The following is a 27,281-nucleotide window of genomic DNA, read 5'->3' on the forward strand; positions in this document are numbered from 1 at the left end:
TATCTTGTTAGCAGACTTCCATAAATTAAAGACATTGTCAAGGTATCTATAATAGGCTAACCAGTCCACTGGGAAATTTGAGCCCAAAACATGTTTTTTCTCCCACATATATAGGACTAAATTGGTGTATATGGGTATGCAGCTTGCACCCATAGCTACCCCTTTAACTTGTTTAAAAAATTCTCCTTCGAACATAAAGTAATTGTTATTCAAAATATGTTCCATAGAAGCCATCAAAAATTCAACATTGTGTCACTTAAGGGGGTTAGTTCTCTAACTGCATCATAAAATAAATTAAGTCCTTCAGAGAGGGGTATAGAGGTAAACAAGTCTTTAACATCAATTGTTGAGAAGCTGCACTCGTCACTAAACCAACTGGCCTGAATTTTGGTTAAAACGTTCCATGAGTCCTTTAGTAAGTAGCCATCTTGTTTTATTAAGTCCTTAAGTAGCCTGTCTACAAATACCCCTAATGAGTATGTAGGACTATTATGGGCTGCTATAATAACCCTGAAGGGCGGATGGTCAATGCTTTTCTGAATTTTGGGAACGCCAAAGGCCAGAGGAATAATAGGATGTTCTAGTTTCAAAAATTCAAATAAGTTCTCATTAATAATGTCCTGTAAGTGAGAGTCTTCAAGAAAAAAATGGATTTTTCTATGCATAATAAATACTTCATTCCTAGAAGTCTGTTGGTATTTGTCAGTATCATAGAAAATTTCTAAAATTCATTGTTATAATTCATTCTATCAAACAAAGCCACTCCCCCACCTTTGTCAGGTTTCATAATCCCAATATCCTGTTTTTTCCTTAATTCTCTTAATAATTGTGTTTCTTCCTTTGACATGTTATGAAAACTCTTTTTCTTACGATTTAAGGTGTTGTGGATGTCTTCCACACAGGACTTTTCAAACACTGAAAGAAGGGGGTGAAATGATGGATTAAAACAATCTTTCTTGTGCATAGTAATACCAGTATTTTTAAGGAAAACACCATTTTCACTGTGTTTAAATAAAATCTGTAAGTTTAACTTTCTCGTAAAGAGATGTAATTCACTAAGAACACCCACGGTACCTAGTTTTCCTGATGGTACAAATTTAAAGCCTTTTTTGAAAAGCTCAAAGTATAAATTGTCAACTGTTATGTTCATATAATTAAAAATATTAAATCCATTTAACATATTCATAACCCCTCCATGTGTAGTGTCTATCTCATTATCTCCCACGTTACTGTGTAATTTGTAGGCATTGGGCTTGATGGTTAATTGTTCCTCTTTCTGTTTGCCCAATCTCTTCCTGAGCCTCTGCCCCTTCCCCTTCTCGGAGTGTGGGTTTGTGGAAAATTTATTAATTTTTTGCCTGTTTTGGTTTTCTATTCTTTCAGACCTCCTTGGGGGGGGGGGGGATTATGATCATAATTTTTATTACATCCTTCTCCATCCCTTGTGTCCCCATGCTGTTCATAATATGTATTGGTTTGCCCATTAGAAATTAGTTCCAAAGAAGCAGACTCAAAGTCATTATGTTCATTGTTAACATCATAATAAGACTTAGGGAAAGGGTAGGCTAACTTCTTATGGTAGTCATTTTCATCTCTAAACAGTTTTTTTTACGCTTCCTACCTAGGTTACTTTTAACAAATCATTCAACCTTGTTAAATACAGCTTCATATTTATCCGCATTTGTCTCAAACAGTAAATCATCCGGTATTTCATTATTTAAAACATTCAACTGATCTAACAGTTTAATACATGTGTTATGAACCCTGACAATAAATGCCATTAATTCATAACCAAAATTGTCAAAACGATTTAAAAGTTCATTTGTCTCTGTTTCCCCAACTTTCAAGCCATTAGAGAATTTATAAACACGTAGGCTTTAGGTACTCTTAGTTTTAATGCTCACATTGAGGTAACGGTTATCACATTGCAAAGCATGTACCTTAATGAGTTTGTTCTCAAAATCTTTCATTTTAGTTTTGAATGATGTGCCGGTAACACGGTGAGACAAGTTGCTTTCAGTTAGTAAGTTAACTTCCTTACGAGCCCAGTCATTAAACTTAAAATCCTTAGCATTTTCCAGTCTAAATATGTTGTCCTGGTGCTTTCCATCTTCCTTTTAAGCATCATATGATCACGTGAAGTCAGGTGGTCGAGAAAAGTCACCCTGGTTGGCTAATTTCTTTTCCTTGCATGTGATACCTTCCACAAGGCATTGTGGTACTTGTAGTCTTTCCAAACTGCTCTGAATATCATTGACTTGTTGAGAAAGTAAATAAACCAGTTATTTAAGTTCACCAATGCTTTGGTTGTTAGTATCTTTAGAACTTGAGGCAGTTTTATTGTACAAATGTGCAGAAGTCATTGAACTGCCTTGTTCCATCTAAATAAGGTGAATACTGTACATAAATAGCCTCTGTTCATCAAACATAACTCGGTGAACACTCCCATTAGTGAATGTTCACATCAGCAAATGTTTTACACAGCGAACAGAGTTAGTTGTCCACCACTCCAGGTGTCACAGCATGGCATATCAAACTCACCAAGGTGGAGGGCTGTGCTCCCCACACCCCCCCTACCTATATATACCAACTCCAAGATCTCACTACAGTGGGGAAAAGGGCAAATGTCCTACCATTGATGTGAACATTCAGTGACTTATGTTCAATGAATGGATGTTCAAGGAAGTTAATCTTTGACAAAGTAAAGGAAGAAAATGACCAGGTAGCCAAGACTGAGGGACAAATTTAATGTCAGTTTAAATTTAAATTAAATTTAATTTAAATTAAATTATTTGACATTAAATTTGTTCCACAGTCTTGGTTACCTGTTCGGTTTCCTTCTTTTCTTTGATTTTTTTTACTTTCAGTGGTTCCAGGGTTTTGCACTTATTTCTTTTTATTTTGACAAAGTAATATAGACCCCTTTTTTATATATTTGTGATACAAAAATACTTCCTCTGCCTAATTTTCAGAGTTGATGCAGAATATGTTACTGTTAGAAGAAGCATTTTACATTCACAATACAAGTGTTTAATGTCTACACACGTGCACACATGCACGTACAGAGGCACACATACATACGTGCACTCGTACACACACATACAAATACACAGGAAGTGAGACAGTTTCTCATCCATACAGACGCTCAGATGTACATACACACATTTATTTATGCAGAGACATGGACTCAAGTACACGTTAACATACATACAAGCAAATGGAGACACCACAACACACAGACTCACACAGGTATGCAGAGATGCAAACATATGGAGAGATGCACTCCCACATACACATAAACATTCACATACAGAAACACGTATACATACAAATACATTCACAGTCACAGTTAGCATGTTAACTTGCACTAACACCTCTAATGACTGAGACAGCAAAAATAAATATATTAGGAGAAGTTTATGAATTAATTCAAACACTAGCCTTTCAATACTTCATAAACTTATTACTTTGGATTAACTGTTCCCAAAATGATACTTTGTATATAAATGGAGACATCTCTAGCTACATCAAACACATGAAAGGAAAAAAAATAGTAGATTTGCAAGTAAACAAATACAATGACAAACAGGTACAACCCATATAGAATAGCATTTTTTTGCATCATTGTGTATTTTATGAACAATAAAAAGTATGCATCTCTGATGACTGGCATTGATACCTGTCAATATCTTTGCTCAAGTATTCTGGACAGAGCCAAAACTAATGAGGGACAAAGGCCTAAAATAGGGTCAGTTTTCAAATAGTTCTCCAGTTCACTTACATGGTTACTAGAACACTAGTTTCTGCATCAACATGCATTTTCTTAACAATAAGACTTATGTATCTTTAATGTCTGGCATTATTGACTGACTGTAATTCTGTGTGACTTGGCAAATATAAAAACAATTATGAGGGACAGAGCAAAAATATGAAGCAAAATCAAGGATGCTCTGCAAAAATTGTTGGGCAGTTTCAGATGAATACTCATTACTGTCTGACTGTAATCCTCATTGATTTTCTACCAAATCAAAAGTTATAAGGGACAGAGCAAAATATGAGGCAAAATTGGACCAGCTGGTTGACAGCCCCACAAGGGGTGCCAACATACTGGACCTGGTGCTTATCAATATGGAGGTCCACTGTAGCACCCCCACTGTGAGGTCTTCCCCAGTGAGATCTGATCACAAATCAGTCTCATTCGAAGTAGCTATCACACCTGCCCCCCAGCAGCAACTAAACTAAAAAACAGATTATAACCTCTTACAAAATGGTGTAAATAGCTTTATTGCACCTCCCCCCTCAGATGGAACTGGCAGCTATGCTGTGTTCTACACCAATGCTTTATACAAACACCTGTATACAGTGGTGTAGCTAGTGTGCGTGCTGCCCAGGGCTGTCTTTGAGTTTGCTGCTTCTCCCCCCTCACAAAATCATGGTCAAATAGAAACCTGCCTTAAACAGCCCCTCCCCGCAGCCATTCCAGTGTCCCATTACTTGGCTATTTCTCCCCATTTACCATAAACACTGTAATATGCGTACTGCTTTATGCTTAACTTCTACAATGATTATTTGGATTTCATTTATAACTTATTTTAAATTTTATAGTGCAAACACTGATAGACATCTGCAACAAACAAATACAGCCTCACAATGAAAACAAACTTTGCATTAAACCTTCTCTGCCCTTGAAACTCACATTCACTGAAACAGCATTGAAACCCACATTCAAAGAAAATGCATCTAGCCAGTGGCGGAGGAAGTTTATTTTTGGGCTGTTTTCAAATCATAGGTCCATTGCACACATATTTATAACCATGCAGACACACGTGTTCTTTGATTTGCCTTCCTGATTGTATTAAATTATATTCCTTTCATAATACAGCACACTTGTTAGAGCGTGTTTTAAATTTGTTTTTAATATTTTTCCAGTAAGCAATGAAATAAAATGTATGAACCAATAATGACAAAACTGCCCAATTCAGAGCATTTCCATCATAAAAGTCTACTCAAACCTCTGTCATTACAATCCACCAATATCGGTAAATATGCACAATCTCTACAGAAATAAGTCATCTAAATAATTCCACATTAAAGAGATGTGTGACTAATGAAGAGGTTACTACTGGGAAACAGCTTTACATTTCATTGCTTCATCAGTGATGGGTAGGCATGGTGTTAAGGAAAGGAATGCAGAAGGTCAGATGGTAGTGGATTTTGCAAAAAGGATGGACATGGCTGTGCTGAATACGCATTTTAACAAGAGGGAGGAGCATAGCGTGATATATAAGAGTGGAGGGAGATGCACACAGGTGGATTATATTCTATGCAGGAGGGCCAGTTTGAAGGAGATTGGAGACTGTAAAGTGGAGACAGGGGAAAGTGTAGTTAGCCAGCATAGAATGGTGGTTTGTAGAATGACGTTAGTGATCAAGAAGATGAGGAGGAGGAGTGTGAGGGCAGCACCAAGGATCAAATGGTGGAAACTGAAAAAGGGTAATTGTGAGGTGGAGTTCAGGGAAGAGTTAAGACAGGCACTGGGTGACAGTGAAGAGTTACCAAATAGCTGGGTAGCTACTGCAGAGCTAGTAAGGGAGATGGCTAGAAAGGTGCTTGGTATCACATCGGGACAGAGGAAGGAGGACAAGAAGACCTGGTGGTGGAATGAGGAAGTACAGGAGAGTATATAGAGAAAGAGGTTGGCAAAGAAGAAGTGGGATTGTCAGAGAGATGAAGAAAGTAGACAGGAGTATAAGAAGATGAGGTGCATGGCAAAGAGAGAGGTGGCGAAGGCTAAAGATAAGTCGTATTAATAGTTGTATGAAAGGTTGGACACTAAGGAGGGAGAAAAGGACCTGTGCCAATTGGCTAGCCAGAGGGACCGAGCTAGGAAAGATGTGCAGCAGGTAAAGGTGATAAAGGATAATGAGGGAAATGTAGTCACAAGCGAGGGGAGTGTGTTGAACAGATGGAAAGAGTACTTTGGGGTTGATGAATGAAGAGAATGAGAGGGAGAGAAGGTTGGATGATGTGCAGATAGTGAATCAGGAAGTGCAACAGATTAGCAAGGAGGAAGTAAGGATAGCTATGAAGAGGATGAAGAACGGAAAGGCTGTTGGTCCAGATGACATAACTGTGGAAGCATGAAGGTGTTTAAAAGAAATGGCAGTGGAATTTTTAACCATATTGTTTAATAAAATCTTGGACAGTTAGAGGATGCCTGAGGAGTGGTGAAAAAGTGTTTTGGTACCGATTTTTAAGAATAAGGGTGATGTGCAGAGCTGTAGTAACTACAGAGGGATAAAATTGATCAGTCACACCATGAATTATGGATAAAAGTAGTGGAAGCTAGGTTAAGAAGGGAGGTGATGATTAGTGATCAGCAGTATGGTTTTATGCCAGGAAAGAGCACTACAGATGCGATGTTTGCTCTGTGAGAGTTGAAGGAGAAGTACTGAAAAGGTCAGAAGGAGTTGCATTGTGTCTTTGTGGACTTTGAGAAAGTATATGACTGGGTGCCTAGAGAGGAGTTGTGGTATTGTATGAGGAAGTCGGGAGTGACAGAGAAGTATGTAAGAGTGGTACAGGATATGTATAAGAGTAGTGTGACAGTGGTGAGATCTGCAGTGGGAGTGACAGATGCATTTAAGGTGGAGGTGGAATTACATCAAGGATCAGCTCTGAGCCCTTTCTTATTTGCAGTGGTAATGGACAGGTTGACAGACGAGATCAGATAGGAATCCCCATGGACTATGATGTTTGCAGATGACATTGTGATATGTAGTGAGAGTAGGGAACAGATTGAGGAGACACTGAAGGGGTGGAGCTATGCTCTAGAGAGGAGAGGAATGAAGGTCAGCAAGACTAAGACAGAATATATGTGTCTGAATGAGAGGGAAGATAGAGGGATGGTGAGGATGTAGGGAATAGAGTTGGTGAAGGCGGAATACTTGAGATCAACAGTTCACAGTAATTGCAAGTGTGGGAGAGAGGTGAAGAAGAGAGTACAGGCAGGGTGGAGTGGGTGGGGAAGAGTATCAGGAGTGATTTGTGACAGACGAGTACCAGTAAGAGTGAAAGGGAAGGTCTACAAGAGGGTAATGAGACCAGCTATGTTATATGGGTTGGAGACAGTGGCATTGACAAAAAGGCAGGAGTCAGAGCTGGATGTGACAGAGTTAAAGATGTTAATATTTGCACTGGGTGTGATGAGGGTAGACAGGATTAGGAATAAGTATATTAGAGGGTCAGCCCAGGTTGGATGGTTAGGAGACAAAGCCAGAGAGGTGAGATTGCGCTGGTTTGGACATGTGCTGAGGAAGGATGCTGGGTATATTGGGAAAAGGATGCTAAGGATGAAGCTGCCAGGTAAGAGGAAAAGAGGAAGGTCTAAGATAAGGTTTATGGATGTGGTGAGAGAGGACATGCAGGTAGTTGGTGTGACAGAGCAAGATGCAGAGGACATGAAGAAATGGAAACAGATGATCCGCTGTGGTGACCCATAATGGGAACAGCCGAAAGAAAAGTAGTAGTAGTAGTTTCAACTACAAAGAAAGTGCCTGTTGCCCTTTAAGAATAAGTTGCCTATGCTGCACTAAAAAATGCTAAGCTAATAATATTGCAGTAGGGAATGGATAGCAAACTGATAACAGGTTCATAGTTACTAAGTATCTCCTCCAAAGGAAGACATTCTCAGGACTGCAGCATCCACCCCCTTTAAAGTACCACACAGTACAGTATTAGCAATCCATCTACATACTGTAGGAATGAAATCCACAGCCTTCTGTATCAAAAGCAAGTACACTACCTGTTGTGATACTAACAATGCAAACAGACTTGGCATAAACAGCACTAAACTTATCTTCCCCTGAAGCTGTCAGCTTTGCAGCATAAGGAATCTGGAAAAAGCCAAAATTTACTGGTGGCGGCAAAGGCCCAAAACCAGGGACACATTTTAAACATTGCTTGTATTATCTTAGAAAGTTGCTAGAATGATATGTTTTGTGTCACCATGTGTTTCCTGAAAGATAGGAAGACTGAAACTTAAATGGCTATCATTATTGAGTGAAATCAGTTCTCACTGATTTGCCAGAAAACCAGAAATTTTAAGAGGAACAGACCAAAAGTAGGAGCCAAACATTGCTGAATACCATTAGGTAAAACCTTCTATCACAGTTCCAAAATATGTGGATACCAAAGTCTTATATGCACGATCTCTTCCAATATTCTAAACCTTTGCCTTCAGCTGACATCTCCTCAGCTTTTTGTATGTATTTCTCTCTCCTTTGCCAATTTTACATAAGTGCATAAAGGCTTCTTTAGAGTCTTAAGGGGAGCAAAAGCACTCACTCATCTACAATAAAAGCTTTGGATTTTATTCATCTGGATTGGCAGCATTTATTCTGGCTACCTTCAGCTTTGGGTGTGTTTTCCATTTTTACTTTACTTGCATTTACCTCATTTTGAGTGTGTTTGGATAAAATATTTACAGTATTGGTATCTAAAACAAAAGGAAAAAGTGGAGTCTTCAGAGTTGAGTGACTCAAAAACATTTTACTGGTAAAACATTTTACTGGTACAACGTTAAGCGCTTTCATCCATTGAATGCCAGGACTTCTTCAGAACAATATTAAAGGGTAAAGACCCTGTTTATATAACCCCTACACCGTAATAACTGTTAACTGTCAATTATCAATTAAAGCAGTCAGTAAAAAATGCATATACTATGCTGTAAATCCTTAAAGGAGCTGAAGCCCTTATTGTTGGCCTTAAAAACACATAATACATGTAAATTAATGTATAAAAAATCCCCACAACAATCAAAATGGATAAAAGCAATAAACCCAAAAACAATCCATATAAATACGCAATATGCACTCATACAAATCTTGTCAAATCATAAAGTCAATACAGAAAACATAGAAAATTAGCATAAATAATCTAATCTAAAAAATTAACTGACATTGCCCCCCCCCCCCCATGATTATCAAAATCGGTTATAACTAATAACAACCTTTTTACTTCAACATATTAGTAATAGAAACACTCTCATTTAGCCCTGGAGGTTGAGTGGCATTGGTTTTCAATTGCCATTTCAGCTGTAAAAATTGTAAATGCTCATCAATAGGGCCTCCCCGGTCTCCTAACTTCACCTGGTCTATAACACAAAACTTAAACAAGTGGTTAGGATACAATTTAATGTGTTTTGCTCAGGCATTGTACTCATCCCTTCTTATTGTCCTAATAGTGTCCATAGTACCTTTGTCTAATGGATCTTTTTGTTTTCCCTATATAGAAAACGGGGCATGAAATACAAAATGCCAAATAAACCACTTCCTTACTGCCACATAGGAATCTATGGTGAAGGCGAATCTCACCAAAACCACTCACTGGGACCAAGGACCCCTCAATTCATATGGAATAAACTCCAGTTCCTTTCCACAGTTTCTTTCAGTCCTTCAAATTGTCCTGCATATGTCAATATTAGGCCATGGTTGAAGCTATCCCCTTTACCTATTTGGGTACTGGTATCCTGCCATTGATCAGGGTTAAGTGAAAAATCTTTACCTAATAGGGGTAAAAAATAGCCTGTCTTCCTTTTATTGGACACTTCACTAAAGATATTCCTTTTTACATTTTGACAGCATGCACCACTTACACCAAAAGAAATCTATAGTTAAAAGGCAATGTGTTCGATTGGCTCTTTTAATACAGAAATGTTGAATTTAGGGATATGTTTTCTAGGAGAGGTTACCCTGAAAGCTTTTTAAAGAATATCTTTAGTAAAGAAACTAGAGTTTATTCCATATGAGTAGTCAGCATAGGGATATAGTTGGACAGAAACCAGTGGTAATATATATAAAAAATCTCCCAGCTTTAAAACCATTCTGGAGAAGGTAGTGACAACTGAATGGCTAGGAAAAATGACCAATGTGGGAATTATAGTTCATGTAAATATATGTTTGAGGGTTCCTTGGTCCCAGTGAGTGGGTTTGATGAGATTCACCTTCACCATAGATTCCTATGCAGTAGTAAAGAAGTGGCCCATTTTCTATATAGGGAAAACAAAATGATCTATTAGACAAAGGTACTATGAACATTATTATGACAATAAGAAAGGGGATGAATACAATGCCTTAGCAAAACACATTATATTTTATCCAAACCACTTGTTTAAGTTTGTGTAATAGACTAGGTGAAAGTTAGGAGACCGGGACAGTAAGACGCTGTCCGGTTCGATTCTCAGCTAGAGCGTCTTCTGCGTGTAGACATGCGGGAATGGGCGTACCTTCGTTGAAGGTTGTGCGTCAGAGCTGGTAACTCGGCACATAAAAATCAACTACCAATCATTAGCGGACCGGAGTTCCGCTGTGGCGACCCCTAACTGGGAAAAGCCGAAAGACACAACAAGAGCAGAAATGGCAATTGAAAACCAATGCCACTCAACCTCCAGGGCTAAATGAGAGTGGTTCTGTTTCTAGTATGTTGAAGTTAAAAGCTTGTTATTATTTATAACTGACTTTGATAATCCTGGGGGGCAATGTCAGTTCATTTTTTAGATTAGATTATTTATGTTAGTTTTCTATATGTTTTCTGTAATGACTTTGTGATTTGACAAGATTTGTACGAGTGCATATTGCATATTTATCTGGATTGTTTTTAGGTTTATTGCTTTTATCCATTTTGATTGTTGTGGGGATTTTTTATACATTCACTTACATGTATTGTGTGTTTTTAAGGCCAAGAATAAGGGCTTCAGCTATTTTAAGGATTTACAGCATAGTATATGCATTTTTTACTGACTGCTTTAATTGCTAATTGCCAGTTAACAGTTATTATGGTTTATGGGTTATATAAACAGGGTATTTACCCTTTAATATTGTTCTGAAGAAGTCCTGGCTTTCAGTGGATGAAAGCACTTAATGTTAAACCAATAAAGTGTTTTTGAGGCACTCAACTCTGAAGACTCCACTTTTTCCTTGTGATTTAAGTTATCCAGATTGTGTTTTCTGCTTTTTATCAGTACTGATATCTAGTAAAAATAGAGAGGGGAAAATAAAATAAAAATGGAGGTAAGAAGCCTAGAAGTTAAAAGAAGTGGTCAGAAATGAGTACTTTTGAGAGAGTTTTGTTTGATACACGGTAAAAATAAGTAATTAAGAATCCCTGCATAAGGTTGAGTATACATATGCAGGATCTGGGTCAAAATAGCAAGAGCAGGAGGTGAGGGGGATTAGGTTATGTGACCTTTATAGAGAAGGTTCATTTGGCTTGCAGTTCAAAGTGTGGTGTAAGCTGCTTTCTAAGAATAAGTAAGTTGGTCAATTCTCTGAAGGAAACTGGAAGAGAGTTAAAGAGAGATGGTACAGCTACTGAGAAAACATGTCTAGTATACTGGAGAGATGATCTAGGAGTGGTGAAAGAGGGTGTTGTTTGACAAAACTTGGGAAGGTTGAAAGATGATTTTTTTTCCATTAAGTTTGGCAGCAATGGCATGGAAGTTCGGTAGTTTTAATAACTAGGTGTTTGTTTTATGGGGAATCAGTTTGTTTTTGTGAGACTAAGGCAGTAGCATTTATTAGTGCATAGCCATCCCTCAGATGATATTAAGGTATACTAAAAAAATTCCCTGAGATTAATAGCAGATGGCACATGTTATTAGTCTTCCATTTTGTTACTCCTCAAATATTGATGATTGTTCCAACAACTGCATTCTCAAGTTAACAGCCCTGGTCTGGGGGAGAGTTGACAAGTAAATGGGGGGGTGGGGAGTAGGGGAGGCATCATCAATAGCTATACCGCTGAAGTTAAAACAAGAAGTATTAATTTGTTTAAAGAAATACTTCCACATGGCTTTGAAGAACCTGATGCTGAAATCAAAGAACTTGTGCTGCATACAATTCTGGGTATAAATTCATGTGCTGATTATAAAATGCAGCCTACTTAACAGGTTTTAGATTTCAAAAGACATTGCAATCAGGAAAGAGAGAATGCTAAAGACAGAAAGGAGTAATTTGTTTCTTCAAATGCTATTTTCAGTAGTAGAGTCAAGTTAGTATAAGTAGGTATGAAAAGAGGTCAATAAGTAATAAATTACGTTCAAATTATATATTATTTTCCTCTCTAAAATGTGCCGATCTTAATGAAAGCAGGCATGCCTCATTTTTTCTAAAGGATTAAAGCACAATGCAATAACATAAGTGTGTTAGAGGTGGGCGTGCCAAAGAGAAGGAAAGATTCAAGAAAGAAAGTAGGTACTAAAAAGCACTTGAGTAGAGAGAGATACAAATATAATTAATGTATCATGTGATATGGTAAATGTAGCCAAGAAACAGCCACTTAATTTAGGATGGCCTTCCATTTCTGAGTTTGGCCTTTCAGGTTTTCCTTACTTTGAAAAAAATAGCTATTCTGAAAGTTTATTGTGTCAAACTGTGTTGCTTGTACAGAAAGAAGTTACCCTGTTTGTATCCTACTGCCTCATTCCCTACTAAATGACAAGGGTGGAAGCAGCCTGTCTGTTTAGTATTCAGATATACAAACCTTAAATGAAAATCTACTTTTGCCAAATTAACCTCATTCTTACCCTCCTGACTATTTCTAAAAACAGATTCTTTTAAAGTTTTGAAAAGCTTTGTTTTAAGCATAGGTGGTGAGCATCTGCTCTATCAGATGTACAAGTGTAAATGTTGACACTTACTTATCTTCAGGAGATAAATGTCAAGAAAGTAGATAAATCAGAAAAAGGGAACAAAACCTTTTCCCAAGAATGTAAGAGCGTGATAAGGGTATGCAGAAGTTATTGTGTACTTTAAGAAACTGGCATACTAAATCAGCTGGCAATAAAATATTTAAGACATTTGTGGGGACATTCTTACAGATGAACATGAATATATACCACTGAATGACAAACTTACTCATTCTTTTTTTTACAAATGATGTGCAAACTCTGAGAATCTTCCAGAATATCATAAAGTTACTGTCCAAGGACCTCCTGCTGTTTATCTATCATAGCTGACTGGTTTCTGTGTAAAGAGTATCATACATGTTTAGTGCAGCAGTAGCAGGTACACAGTGCATCTCCTTAGGAAACTTTCTGCTGTTGTCTGGCAACATGATTTTTCCATGACAGACTATCTGTGACTTTAAAAACTGATGGGTTACACAACTACCAGGAATAAATGGTTGCTATGATGCATTACCTAGATATGAAGCAGTTTGTGCATAAAACTTTAAATAGTAAGTGAATTTATATCTATATATCTTAAATAACAGTATCTGGAATTAAAGAAAATGTTGTTCTTGCAGTCAAAGGGTTTAGTACTGGTACAATAGTTGTCCTTAATTGCACACCTATAATAGAATCAGAGGCATAGCTAAGGTAGGGCAAAATGGCAGCTGCCCCAGGTGGATAGTGTCAGGGGCACAATCAGCAGTACTGTAATTTAGTTTCTGAATGATGCACATATCAAACACAACACTAGGAAATGCTTTGGTCTTGCTAAGATTATTCTGTGCTGTTTAACTTGTAGGGATAAACATGTTCTGGTTAAATTATATATTGTCAGTATTCAACTAATTACTGAATTTGACAGTTCCTTTTGTGTATTAGGCATCTCACATCTCAGGGTGCTTGAGAGTATACAGGAAACATTTACAAGGCAAGTAATGGTGGTTAGTCAACTATCTTACAGTAACAGACATAAATATTTATCTCTATATTCAGCTGCGTACAGATTTCTAAGGGGATTTTAATCTTAGTTCATAAATGTTTACATGATGATGTAATGGCTATTATACTGGTTATCAAATGTATTGACTCTACCACCAATACTAGAAATAATAACCTTTTGGATCAGTTTACCTATTGTTAGACTTTCATTAAAGATACTTTTTCACCACAAAGCAGGTAGGCTATTAAGTTGTTTGCTACTAGGTATAAAACGTGTTACAGAACTACAGATATTTAAGGTATTAATATCACTTTTACATTAGGGACTTCAATATAGCAAACTCTTAAATGGTCTCCTTAGGCCCTAAGTTTGGAAAGAACTTCATTGAATCGTTGAACTGAGCTGCATTTATTTCTGCTCTCAAGATGATTTTTTACATATGTCTTTCAAACCTACAACAATTTGCTTATGATCAGATACTTAGTTATAACCCTGTATATTATTTGGAAGGGAACAAACACAGTTACTCATCATTTTGAACAACTGCAGCAATAAATGTTAGGAATAGTGTTCATCTATATCAGCAATACAAACAATTATCATTTTACTAGATTTAAAACAAAAGGAAAGTAATGATGACTGCTTTAACAAATATTTGGTACGGATAGTTACTTCAGATATATAAAAATACAGCTGTATGACAGAATTATCAGTAAATGTTTGACAGAAAGAACATCGTAGCAGTATTATTTGCATTTCTGTTGCTTCACCCCAGCATCAGTCATTGGGGGTTTTCATAAAGGTTACCACAACAGGTACACTATGTGCACAGCCCCGTTACAATGCTTGTGCTCTCTATTCACTCAGAAAGGTTACACTAAGTGTATGCATAGTGTACACTTTGTGGTATATTCACTCAGAAAGGTTACACTAAGTGTATGCATAGTGTATACTTTGTGGTATATTCACTCAGAAAGGTTACACTAAGTGTATGCATAGTGTACACTTTGTGGTATATTCACTCAGAAAGGTTACACTAAGTGTATGCATAGTGTATACTTTGTGGTATATTCACTCAGAAAGGTTACACTAAGTGTATGCATAGTGTATACTTTGTGGTATATTCACTCAGAAAGGTTACACTAAGTATATGCATAAGTGTACACTTTGTGGTATATTCACTCAGAAAGGTTACACTAAGTGTGCACACAGTGTATACTTTGTGGTAATCTTTATGAATCCAGCCCATTATCTAGTCAGGTTTTTAATTGTTTCTCATTAGTTTCTCATTAGTTTCATACTGTTGGTGTACAAATAACAGTTAGATCATACCCCATACAAATACAACATTAATCTGTCTCACATTCAGATTTCCTAGTGAGAAATTATAAATGGTACATTTATGGTAAGTAAATAGTGTAAATATTAATAACTCTAACAATGAAAGTGCACCACAATTATACTACAGGTTGGAATCAATAGGTTATAATTAAATGTTACATCCTTGGCCAGATCCAAAAAACTGTGATGGTTGGAGGTTATCCCCACTGCAGTAGGAGTGCCTCCCTTCTATACCAGATCTCTAGCTTCTGATGTTGGATAAATGTATACGTGTCCATCTTTTTGCATATGTCCTGAGATAAAACATTTAAAATAAAAGTCAAATCTTGGATCAACTATTGAAGAAAGTATCCTGACAGTGCCCTGCAAAAAAAAAAATATATATATATATATATATATATATATATATATATATGGGTCTACTTCTTTTGACCTAACTTTCATTTGCCTGACACTCATTTTCCTGACCCCATTTGACTGAAATTTCATTTGCCTGACACTTCATTTACCTGACACTTCATTTGCCCGACAAGTATTATTAGCAAGAAAATGGAATATGCCCCCTTCCCCACTGCAGTGCGACCCTGGAGTTAGAATATATAGTTGGGGGGTGGGCGGCAAAGCCCCCCACTTACTTTTCTGTTACTAAGCAATATTACATCAAAAGTTAACAATATTATATGAAATGAAGTGGGGGGGCTTCGCCCTACACACCCCCCGTTATGGGGGGCTGTGCCCCCCACACCCCCCTAACTATATATTCTAACTCCAGGGTCGCACTGCAGTGGGAAAGGGGGCATATTACATTTTCTTGCTAATAATACTTGTCGGGCAAATGAAGTGTCAGGCAAATGAAATTTCAGTCATTTGGTCTCAGGCAAATGAGTGTCAGGCAAATGAAAGTTAGGTCAAAAGAAGTAGACCCATATAAATATATATATATATATATATATATATATATATATATATATATAGTGGATCAGATACTTTAAAAAATTTGTTTAGCTACAGAAAGTTATTATTTTCTTTTGTTTAATAAGTAAATTGTTATTAAGTCTTACTGATTTGTTTGGTTCTTACTTAATATTATTTAGGGTATGTACATTTGTTTTTTTCTTTTTTTTTCTTGCATAAGGGCAATCATTTGTAGATGGAAAGTTTAGGTTGGCAGGACAGCTAAGTCCACTTTAGCCTTAAGTGGTGAGAATTAATTTTCATAGAAATATGTTATCTGAAAGACACTACATAGTATGGTACACATCTAGGCCTGTAGTTCAGAAATTTTCCATAATCAAGTTACAAATAGCAAATGGAGAATTTTCCATGAAGAAACTATTAAGTCCATCTAGACTATCAGTTCAAAAGGTTTAAAAAAAGATAAACTCATATTTTTATTATTAAATTCAAGTCCAAGATGGTTGAAAGCATGCATTAGGGAGATCATAAGATACAAAGCTCTTTCAAAGAAGTATTCATCTGTAAGGTTAGTTAAAATTAGACAAATCATTATGCTCATGTATATATTATAATCATATAGTCTTTCGCTATTGAATGAGGTAGACCTGGGTTTGTTTTGTCTTTTCCCGGTTAGGGGTCTCCACAGCGGAACTCCGGTCCGCTAATGATTGGCAATTGATTTTTATGGTGCCTAGTCGCCAGTCCGATGCCCAGCCTTCAGCAAAGGCACGCCCATTCACGCATGTCTTTTGGAGGCCACTCGACCACAGGGAGGACATGCAGACTCCACACAGAAGGCACTCCAGCCGAGAATCAAACAGGAGAACCTCTTGTTGTGAGGCAACAATGCTACCTCTGTACCACCACGGGTAGACCTGGGTAAAAGCGATATTGTAATTTTATTTACAGTGTGCAGTATTCCTTTTCATTCTATGGCCTGAATCGTAAGCCTCAATAATCTCTGAGAGGAAACAGACATTAATCATCTCAATTATAAAACCCATTCAATTTTTCTAAAAGTTGTATACAGTAGAATTTTTCTCCCCAAACTTCCACATAGCTCACAGCCCACTTCAGCAATTATCTTTTGATTCAGTATATCAATGAAATGAAGTTCTGCCTTCAGAGGAAACATTTCTCCATTCAAATGCTAGTGAGACCTTAATTTCTGTAGATGAAAAGGCACTTTTTAGAATTAAAAGCAACTCCTCGATACACAAAGGCTGAAATAGCTGAAGTCTGTAAATAATTAACCCTTATTGTTAGAACCATAATGTTATGCAGCGGGATTGGGGAAAGAAGCAGAGCTGGGGAGCAGAAGTATTTTAAAGGTGGAGTAAACTAACATGTTCTTCTTCATTTGGGACTCTGATAATCACATCTGCTCTGCCCCTTCAGCTCTGAGCTGTACTTTCTGAATTCATGAAATGAGGGAATAATAAGGTAATCTTAAATACAGGTAAGGGATAAGGCTTCTGTTTCCATAGTTTAGGATAAATGCAGAGAGATATGAAAGTTTGTCATCTAAATACTGTCCTGTGTTATAAATAGCAGTAGGGATCTACAACTGTGTGACCTATCTACAAACTGTAAATAATATGATATCTGCCACTTATGACAATCATTTACACATTTGTATATTTACAATAGATCTCCCGTCCATATCAAGCAGTAGCTAAAGCTGCCACTGTCCCCTCCCAACTGCTTGAGCTTTCAATTACAACGGCACAATTCCATTCATATGAAGAAAAAAAAGGTCAAAGGCTGCAAGTTCTTTTTTTAAAATTAGTGATCTGTAGGTAAGAAACTGTAATGGATAAAACAGATAAAAATAATTACAACAAATACTCTGAAAAGAAAAAAGATATATTGAAGTCATAAGCAAGTAAAATATTGAGGGGGAACTACGTAAGCATAATATTCATGAAGCATACAACATACTAGGAATTTACAAGCATTAATGCAAATATGCATGCAGAAGGTAAGGAAAACAGAGGACAGGTGATTACCCAGCTGACGATATGTTGTTACTCAGGGCTCTACAATTAGGACGGATGGTCCACACAACTCTTCTGTCACCATAATGAAGACTGCTGGAGATCACAATGCTCAGTGTTCAATGTTAACTATTCAAACCCCTTCACCACATCTGAGGCCTTCTACGTGTTTGTCTTCTACTTGTATACAATCCATTTAGCACTTAAATAACTGCAAGCTGTCTGTCCTTCTCATTTGTCAAGGTATGGCATTCCACAGTATACTTGCTTTTATATGCAAAATATTTTCATTATTTCTTTACTAATTTTGGTACTTCCACCTTTTTACTATTATTTCTTTTTTTCAGGAATGATTATTAAATACTACTCCCATTGTTGAGGTCATTATATCATTATTTTTATACTTAAAAATTAAAATAAAATATCCCTTTTAATATTCTGTAACCCACAATAAAAAAAAGCCAACCTTTATAGCATAATCTGATTACTCATGTGACTTATCTGTTTTGTAAAAAAAGCTTTGAATGCATTACAACATTCAAATATGACCTATGTTATATTTACAAGTTGTCAAACATTATTCAATATTTGATCTTACCACTGTCCTAGCCAGCAGCAAAAACACAATGGAATTCCTGCTTAAGATCTTAGAAAGAATATCCACAAAGATGGCATAAGATGTCCTTATAACCTTCACTAGATTATCTTCAAAACTCATAATTCTTCAGTAGATCACAAAACAATGTACTTTAAGATCTCCAAGGAAATGGGGAATAGAGCTAGGTAAACAGGTGATGAACAAAGGGAACAAAAACCCACATAGATCTGAGTGGTCAGTTGTAGTGCTAGCTTCAAAGATGTCCTGAGATGAAACTTTTCTCCTACAAAAGTCTGCTGAGGTTTCTATTGGTGTGATAAAATGAGACATGATCACCCTTTTTGAGATGAACAGAGCAATATAACTGCCTGGTTACTGGAACAACATCTGTTTAGTAACTGGCTTGTCTCAGTCTTGTCTTCCTTAAAGGAAACAAAAGGCCATCAGTCTGACTGATATCCTTAGTAGTTTGGATGTAATATATAAGGTGCCTTTGGATATTCCTTTCTTCCCTTGGTCACTTGTCTAACACACACACACACACACACACACACACACACACACACACACACACACACACACACACACACACACACCACATGTGCACATGTGCACACACACACACACACACACACACACACACACACACACACACACACACACACACGCGCGCGCGCACACATCACACATGCACACTCGCACGCACACACACACCACACATGCACACACGCACGCACACACAAACACACACACACACACACACACACACACGAACACACACACACACACACACACACACACACACACACACACACACACACACACACACACACCACATGTGCACATGCGCACGCACACATGCACGCACACATGAACACACACGCAAGCATGCACACACTGATTAGGTGAAACAAGAATGTGCAAAGATCACTTTATACATAGAGGAAGGATTTGCTCTCAAACTATATTTTCATGAAGTGCTGTATAGTGTTGATATTAGATCAAGGCATTCAACACAGAAATCCTTCAGAATGAAGGTGATGGTCACTGAAAACAGTATTTTTAAAACTTTTATTGAGCAGCAGAGGTCATTCAAAAGAAAGTAATATAAAGTTTTAGTCACAAAGTTCAAAGCATCCTTTCTAGAAAACTTAAGATATAAAATGTCACCAATTCAGTTTAACTGCAGTGTGGGATACAAAATAATGGAAAACTGTCAAAAACACTGAACTGGAATATAAATGTACTCTGAATAAATAACAGGTTTCCTGATTCTGTAGTCCAAACGCTTCAAAGATTAGTGTGACTCAGACCAATAACAGCAAATTCAAAACCTTTCTGTCACAGGATGTATCCTCAAACTCCATTACTAAATAATAACAATGACATCTCTGTGCCTCAGGATAAAAGGTGTGCGCTGAAATGCTAGAAGTTCAGACATACGATGTATTCTACCAATGTGCATTTCCAGTTTAACACTTCAGAAGATCACATCTACAGTCCTTAGGATTTCACTTGGTGCCCTTAAATCCACTACTTAAAAGCTCATATAGTTTTACAGTGATGCAGTGGTTAAGGTTTCTCCCTCACAGCCTCATAGTTTAATGTTCAGTTCTGAGCACTTCGTACTAGCTGTCAGCAACCTGCTTGTTTTCCCCAGCAAAGTGTATTTTTTCAGGTACTCCCAAAACATGCTAGTTAACTGGCTAACTGGCTACATTACAAATATCTAATATATTTTATTTACTTTGGTTTGCCAGGTTGTGTAAGGAAATGGTCTGCACTTGATCAAGTTACTTGCCACTTAATAAACATCTTATTGTAACAGTTGTGGCACAATGCAAAAAATGAGTCATGAGTCTTTTGACTAGAGGCAAATACAAGCCATCTTCCATCTAACTAAATAAGATTTATTTTATTTTATTTAACATTTGTTTACCAGGAAAGTTCGACTTGGAATGAAGCCAGTTTTTAGCAGAGGCCTGGGGTGAAACACTCCAGGCACATGTTTTTGCAATGATAAACTTAGAAACTTGCTAGAATAACAGATTTTTTGACAACAAGCATTTCTGAGGGATTTAAAATTTGAAACTCAAATGTGAGTCATTATTTAGTGACTTCAATCTTCAGTGATTTGCCAGAAAACCACAAATTTTATGAGGAACAGACCAAAAGTATGATGCAAAAATCTGGACAATGTGAAAAGTAGAACAGTTGAGAGCCACTGACTGGCCCCACATTTGATATGATCTGTGGATACAATGAACTATGCAGTTCATATTCCTGAGTTGGTTTAATTTGTCTGCTGACAGAATTTGCCAGAGTGTTCAAACATGAGTAAATATAAAAGGCATGTGAAATGAACCCCATAGTTATAGCTTGTTTCAAAATTATCATCTCCAGTCACATAGATGACAGGAATAAGACCCTTCTTCCTTGGTACCATATCACCATGGTACTGATTAGGGTCACATGGAGAAGGTCAGAGTTTAACACAGACTAAAATACATTAGGGATAAATAATTATTGTTTCCTTCACACTGATGCACATCGTGTTCATCACAATCTGATTGGATACGTCTGTGTTAGAAACTGCATTGAGGTTTGGATCCCTAGAAAAGCATTTTTGGTGTCATGTGACCTACTGATGTGCAGCAAATCCATCAGTACTGGGTTGGAGGTGCCTTGTATACCAGACTCAGGTCATCTATTAGCAGTCTGTAGGATACCAAGTAGAGTGACATGGATTTGAGTCCATCCATATAGGACATGTTTAGGCCTTTTATCATTTTGGTAAGTTATCTCAGTTGTATGTGTCTGCAGCTGTATATACTATCTTTGTCTTATTTATTAATTATTTTTTTACTTTTATTAACTAAATCAGGAGATTGGCCAAACTACACTATTAATACATGCCCTGGGCCATAAGGCAGCAAAGAAAACCATAGCATTTGCCATAGTATTTCATGAGTATCAAGTAGGCACAAAATGTAAGCACATTTGAATGAAGAATTTTGACACTTTATAAATATACAGAAAATAAATCATTGTGTTATAACAACTTATCATAGTTAGAGAGCAATATGAAAGGCTACAGTAAATGTGTCTAAGGTATTACATCGTATATAATGAACTTACAGGTCATACGGACAAATATGAACTTAATGATAGGTAAAGTACTATGACCTGTAATCTGAGGGGAGATGCTGAGGAGGTTTCTCAAAGTGGTGGCATTTTATTACTTTGAAATAGTGTCTTTAGCAAGCATCTGAAAGAGCAAGTAGAAGGAGAATTTGCCATATCAGTAGGGATTGACTTCCATACAGTAAGAGCCAGTGCACAGTTTATATATTTATTTATTTATTTATTTATTCATTTATTTATTTGACATTTGTTGACCGGGATAGTCTGACTGTGCAGAAACACTTTTTCAGCAGATGCCTGGGGAAAAAGCTCCATAGTAAAACTAATAATAAGCATTATGCAATAAGATCCTAGGTTCATAGGTGTTTACTAGGCTAACAACCACAAGAGTCTTTTTAAGCCTAGCTTTGCATCTCAGATCTCTGATAAGTTCTGATACTCTTGATAAGTGTAAGCAGGGACTTGGGAGATGAAACATTCACAAGCCAGGGCCTGGGAGATGAACCATTTACAGGTAGCCTGTGTCCATTAGCAACATAGGTGTCAAACGAGGGATGAATTTCCTGTTCCCCATCCAACTGTCCAGGTTAGACTTGAATTGGATTATGGAGGAACTCTGCTTCATATAGATGGGAAGCCTGTTCCAGAGACGAGGTAATCTGTGGGATACATACGTGTCTCTCCAGCAGATCCCATTTATATCATAGGCAAGGTTTAAGTCTTTAGAATGTGTAATTCTGGTGCAGTTTGTTTTGTGGATATGCAGGAGGTCCATCAGAGTGGGGTCTGACAGTGCCCTGTATGTCAGGCATAGATCTCCCCTCAAAAGCCTGTAGGGGACAGAATGTAGGGATAAAGCCTTAAGATGGTCTGCATAGGATATTTTACTTAAGCCCTATATTCTTTTAGTGAGGAATCTCTGTGAACGTTCCAATTGTTGGATATGCCTGTACATACCAAAGGCGGCACTGTACACAATGATAGGTCTGATGAATGCTGAATACAGTGGAACAATGACTTCCTAGGACTTAGATTTCATACCTTTGTTTATAGGTTGTGCAAAATAAAGGATTTCCTCACTACTATAGAGACATGATGGTCAAAGGCTAGATAACTATTTATGTGTGTCCCCGACTCCCTGACTACTGAGTCAACTCTAAGGGTTCTGTTGTCAATATGATAGTTACCGGGTGTTGATGACTTCCCAAGGGATACTATTATGTATTTCTTGGCATTTAGTTTTAGTCCATGGCTCTGACACCAGTTGTTTGTCTGTGTCAGCCCCTCCTGGAGTACATTTGTGTCAGTGTGGGATTCAATGACAGCTCCTAATTTGCAATCATCTGCAAATTTAGTCAGCCAGAGACCGCTGACATTGGCCTTGACTTCAGAGAAGTAAATGCCAAAAACAAGCAGTACAAGGACTGATCCCCGAGGGATTCCACTTGTCACTGGCCTCTTTGTAGAGGTGGACTCCCCAATTCTAACTTCCTGGGTCCTGTCTGTGAGCCAGTTGGCTATCCACCGGTTGACATATAAGTTTGTACCTAACCTCTTGAGTTTGTCAACAATGCCTGAGTGGGGTATTGTGTCAAATGTCTCGGCCAGGTCAATGTAGGCAGTGTGAACCATTTTTCCCCTCATCCATTGCTTTGGTAACCTTCTCAAAGAAGTCCACCAGGTTAAGTAGGCATGATCTGCCCTTGATAAAACCAAACTGGATTGGGTCCAGTGTCTGGAGCTTTACTATATCACTATTGATCATTTCCATGACAATTCTTTCCATGGCTTTACATGTACAACTAGTGAGACTTATGGATCTGTAGTTTCCAGGGTCTGTAGATGGCCCATCTCTGTGCAGAGGGATGACTGTTGCGGTTCTCCATTCATGTGGCAAGAAGCCTGTTTGTAGGCTATAGCTGAATAGCAGCTTAAGAGGCCCTGATAGGTCATGTTTCAGGCTATTTAGAAGGCATCCTGAGATATTGTCTGGGCTCATTGATGCAATGTTCTTGGCCTTAGAGAGAGCATTATAGACCTGTTCCCTAGTGATAGCAGGGGGAGTTATATTTTATTTATTTATTTATTTATTTGACATGTATTAACCGGGATGGTCCAATTGTGCATAACCCTTTTTCAGTGGAGGCCTGGGGAGAAAGTTTCCACATAACAACAGCAAGAATAAAATGAGATACAGTACAAGACAAATATTTACAAGAAATTTAACAATATCAGCAGTAATAATGATAATATAACTGTAAGGAGACAGAAAGAGAAGATAATAGAGAAACAAAAGGAAGGCAGTAGGAAGAAAGCAGAGCTAGAGTAGGGGAGGAGTTCAAGTAGGATGATTACAGAGACAAGACCCAATAGGATGATAGTAGGAAGAAAGCAGAGCTAGAGTAGGGGAGGAGTTCAAGTAGGATGATTACAGAGACAAGACCAGGTACTATTTAGATGCAGTTTTAGTGATTTCTTAAATTCATGAACACTGGGGATATTTCTAAAGGGCAGTGGAAGTTTGTTCCAATGGGAGGCAAGAGAAGAGCTGAAGAGATACTGTCCAATAGATTTATTAGGTTTATAAATTTGAAGTAGGTGTTAATCAGAACTTCTGAGAGATCAAGGGGGGTTTAAAGAGAGATTAGTGCCGAGAGACTAGGGCAGTTGTGGGGTTTATTCAGTATAGAATGAATAAATAACTCGAAGCTGAGATAATAAGACTTGGTTAGGAAACTCTAACCAGTTAATTATCCTCAGAGCCATGCAATGATGAGATTTAAAAGACAGGTTAGCAGTGAATCTGGCTACTTTATTGTAGGTAGATTCTAATTTGGAAAGAAGAGAAGACTGTAGATTAGTTAGGATTTGTGAGCCATGAAAGAGATTAGGAAGAAGGTAGGAAGGGCAAGTGAGATTCTAGCATCAGGGTGAGCAACCTTTTATTTCTATACAATAAACCAAGCTTTTGGTGAGTTTTCTTAATACAGTGATGTACATGCAAATCAAATTTGAGCCGATCATTTATGGTCACACCAAGGAACTTAGTATGAGTTTCAGGGGAAAGGAGAGTATTATTTAGTGAGGAGATGGTAAATGATGATTTCAGATGGTAGAGTAATTTTGGGAGGAAGAAGAGGAGGAGTTTTGTTTTTTTTAGGGTTAAGAATGAGTTGATTGTTAGATATCCAGGATTCAGTAAGGTTAAAGGATTTTGTGTGATAGATAGTAGATCTGTAGGGTTATCAGCAAATGAGATAATAGTGTAGTCATCAACAAACTGAATGATGGAGGGCTCGGGACAAGATTTGTATAGTTGGTTAGTAAAGATGTTAAAAAGAAGGGGACCAAGAACTGAGACTTGAGGAACACTCATATTAATAGGGAGAAAGGAAGAGAAAGGAGATAGCCATTTCACTGATTGTATCCTGTCAGAAAGCTAGTTATTGAACCAAGAGATAGTAGAAGTGGATAAGTTGAGTTGGTCTAGCTTGGAGAGGAGGATGGAGTGTGAGACAGTGTCAAAGGCTTTAGAAAGATCTAAGAAGAGGCAGTACACAAGTTTACTGTTATCTCTAGCTGGGCAGATAGAGTTGATAAAAGAGATGAGAGCAGTAGTTGTACTGTGGTAAGGGTGAAAACCATGGTGGGTAGGGGTAATCAGGTTTTCTTGGATAAGATGGGTTAAGATTTGTTTGTGAACACAATGTTCAAGAATTTTGGGAAGATGAGAGAGAATTGCTATAGGTCGATATTTAAAAAGTTCAACAAAATTCCCTCCCTTGTAGACAGGTATGATGTGGGATTTTTTCCAAATAGTGGAGACAGTTGATTCTCTAATGGAGCGATTAATAAGGATAGAGACAGGATAAGCTATAGAATTAGCTGCAATCTTAAGGAATTGAGGTGGCAGTTCATCAACAGAGGGTGAACATGGTTTTATTTTAAAGAGAAGTTTTTTAATATAGTTGTAGGAATTGTTTTTAATGAGAAGCGGGAGTTGAAAGGTTAAGGGGTGGTAGGAGGTGAAAAATTAGGTGGGTAGGAAGTCTGCATGAGCTTACTGATGGTATCAATGAAGTATGAGTTAAAGAGAGATGCAGTCTCAAGTGGAGTGTTATTAGAGAATGGGTTGGGAGTCAAAAGATTGCCAGGGTGGAGAATATGGTTAACAGTGCTCCAGAATTTTTTAGGGTTTCTAGATGAAGAAGTTTGGAGAGTGAGATAGAAGTTCTTCTTATCAATAATAATGTGATTTTTAGTCAAATTACAAAGTTCCCTATATATTTGGAACTTAGTGAAAGATTTTGATTTGGTCCATAGTTTCCATGCATTGTCTCTTTTATGAATAAGAGACAGTGTAAAGTTAGAAAGCCAAGGAGAACATTGAGATTTAACTCTGACAGATCTGGGAGGGGCAAGATAATCAATAGTATTAAGGAAGATAGAATTAAATTGAAATACAGCATCATGCAACTGTAGGAAAGAGAGAAAGGACCAATCAATAGCTTGGAGAGAGTTGTTAAAAATTTGAGGGTCAAAATTAGCTTGTGATATTCAATAATTTTATGAGCTCAAGACTGATGGGAAGAAAATCTTTGGATAAATATTGGGCTGTGATCACTTAGAGAGTCAGGGAGGGATTCGGGGTAGTGATAGAGGTGAGGATTAGATACAAGAATCCAATCAATGATGGAGCTGGTGTTAGTAGGCTTATGATGAAAAGTAGGAGTAGAGACAAGTTGAGTGTAACCGTATAGGTTTAGACTAGAAGCAGGAGAGTTGCAGCAGATGGTAAACCAATTAATATTAACATCAAGTATTATGGTCTCGTTGGGTAAGTTATCCGACATCCAATGAAGAATCTCTTCTAATAATGGAATATTATTTCCAGGGCGAATATAGATGGCAACAATTGTTAAGGTTTTGTGTTTGTTAAGTTTGTAGTCAGCAATAAGTTCAGCTGGGTGAAAAGAGGGATGAGGTATGGAAGAGGGGTTTTTTGATGATATTTCCTGAGGGAACATTGAGGGGGAGCAGGGGAAAAGTTGGAGCTGAATTTATTGGTCAGTAGGTTTGCTATATCTTCTGGCTGATTATAGGTGGCTCTATTTACAATCAGCTCTGCACACAATTGTGTATTTGCCTTTGAGGTTGCGGACATAGCTAAAGAATGCCTTGTGGTTGTCATTGACCTGGGAGGCCAAATTAATCTCAAAATTATCTTTGGTAGACTTCATTTGATCAATGAGATGTTTATTTTGTTTGTTGAGAGTGCTTTTATCCTGCTGGTTGCTGCACCTCCTAATTTTTGCCACAGTTTTCTTCCTTCTTTTGTACAGCCTACTGATTTTGTAATTCCACCATGGTGGCTTGTTTTTTGAGTTAGTTGGATAAAGTATATAGTATACAATAAAACAGTTTAGCAAATTTCTAAATAGCTACCCTATACACTAAGCAATGAGTTCTAAGAATGATATAAACAATGTCATAAGAAATGTAGAATTAGACAAATATAAGCACATTTTTATAACAGTAAAAGTAAAGATAAACTGCAACTAGGCAGAACTAGTC

The sequence above is a fragment of the Protopterus annectens genome, chromosome 6.part0, assembly GCF_019279795.1.
Source record: "Protopterus annectens isolate FY-2018-M chromosome 6.part0, PAN1.0, whole genome shotgun sequence".
NCBI lineage: Eukaryota > Metazoa > Chordata > Ceratodontiformes > Protopteridae > Protopterus > Protopterus annectens.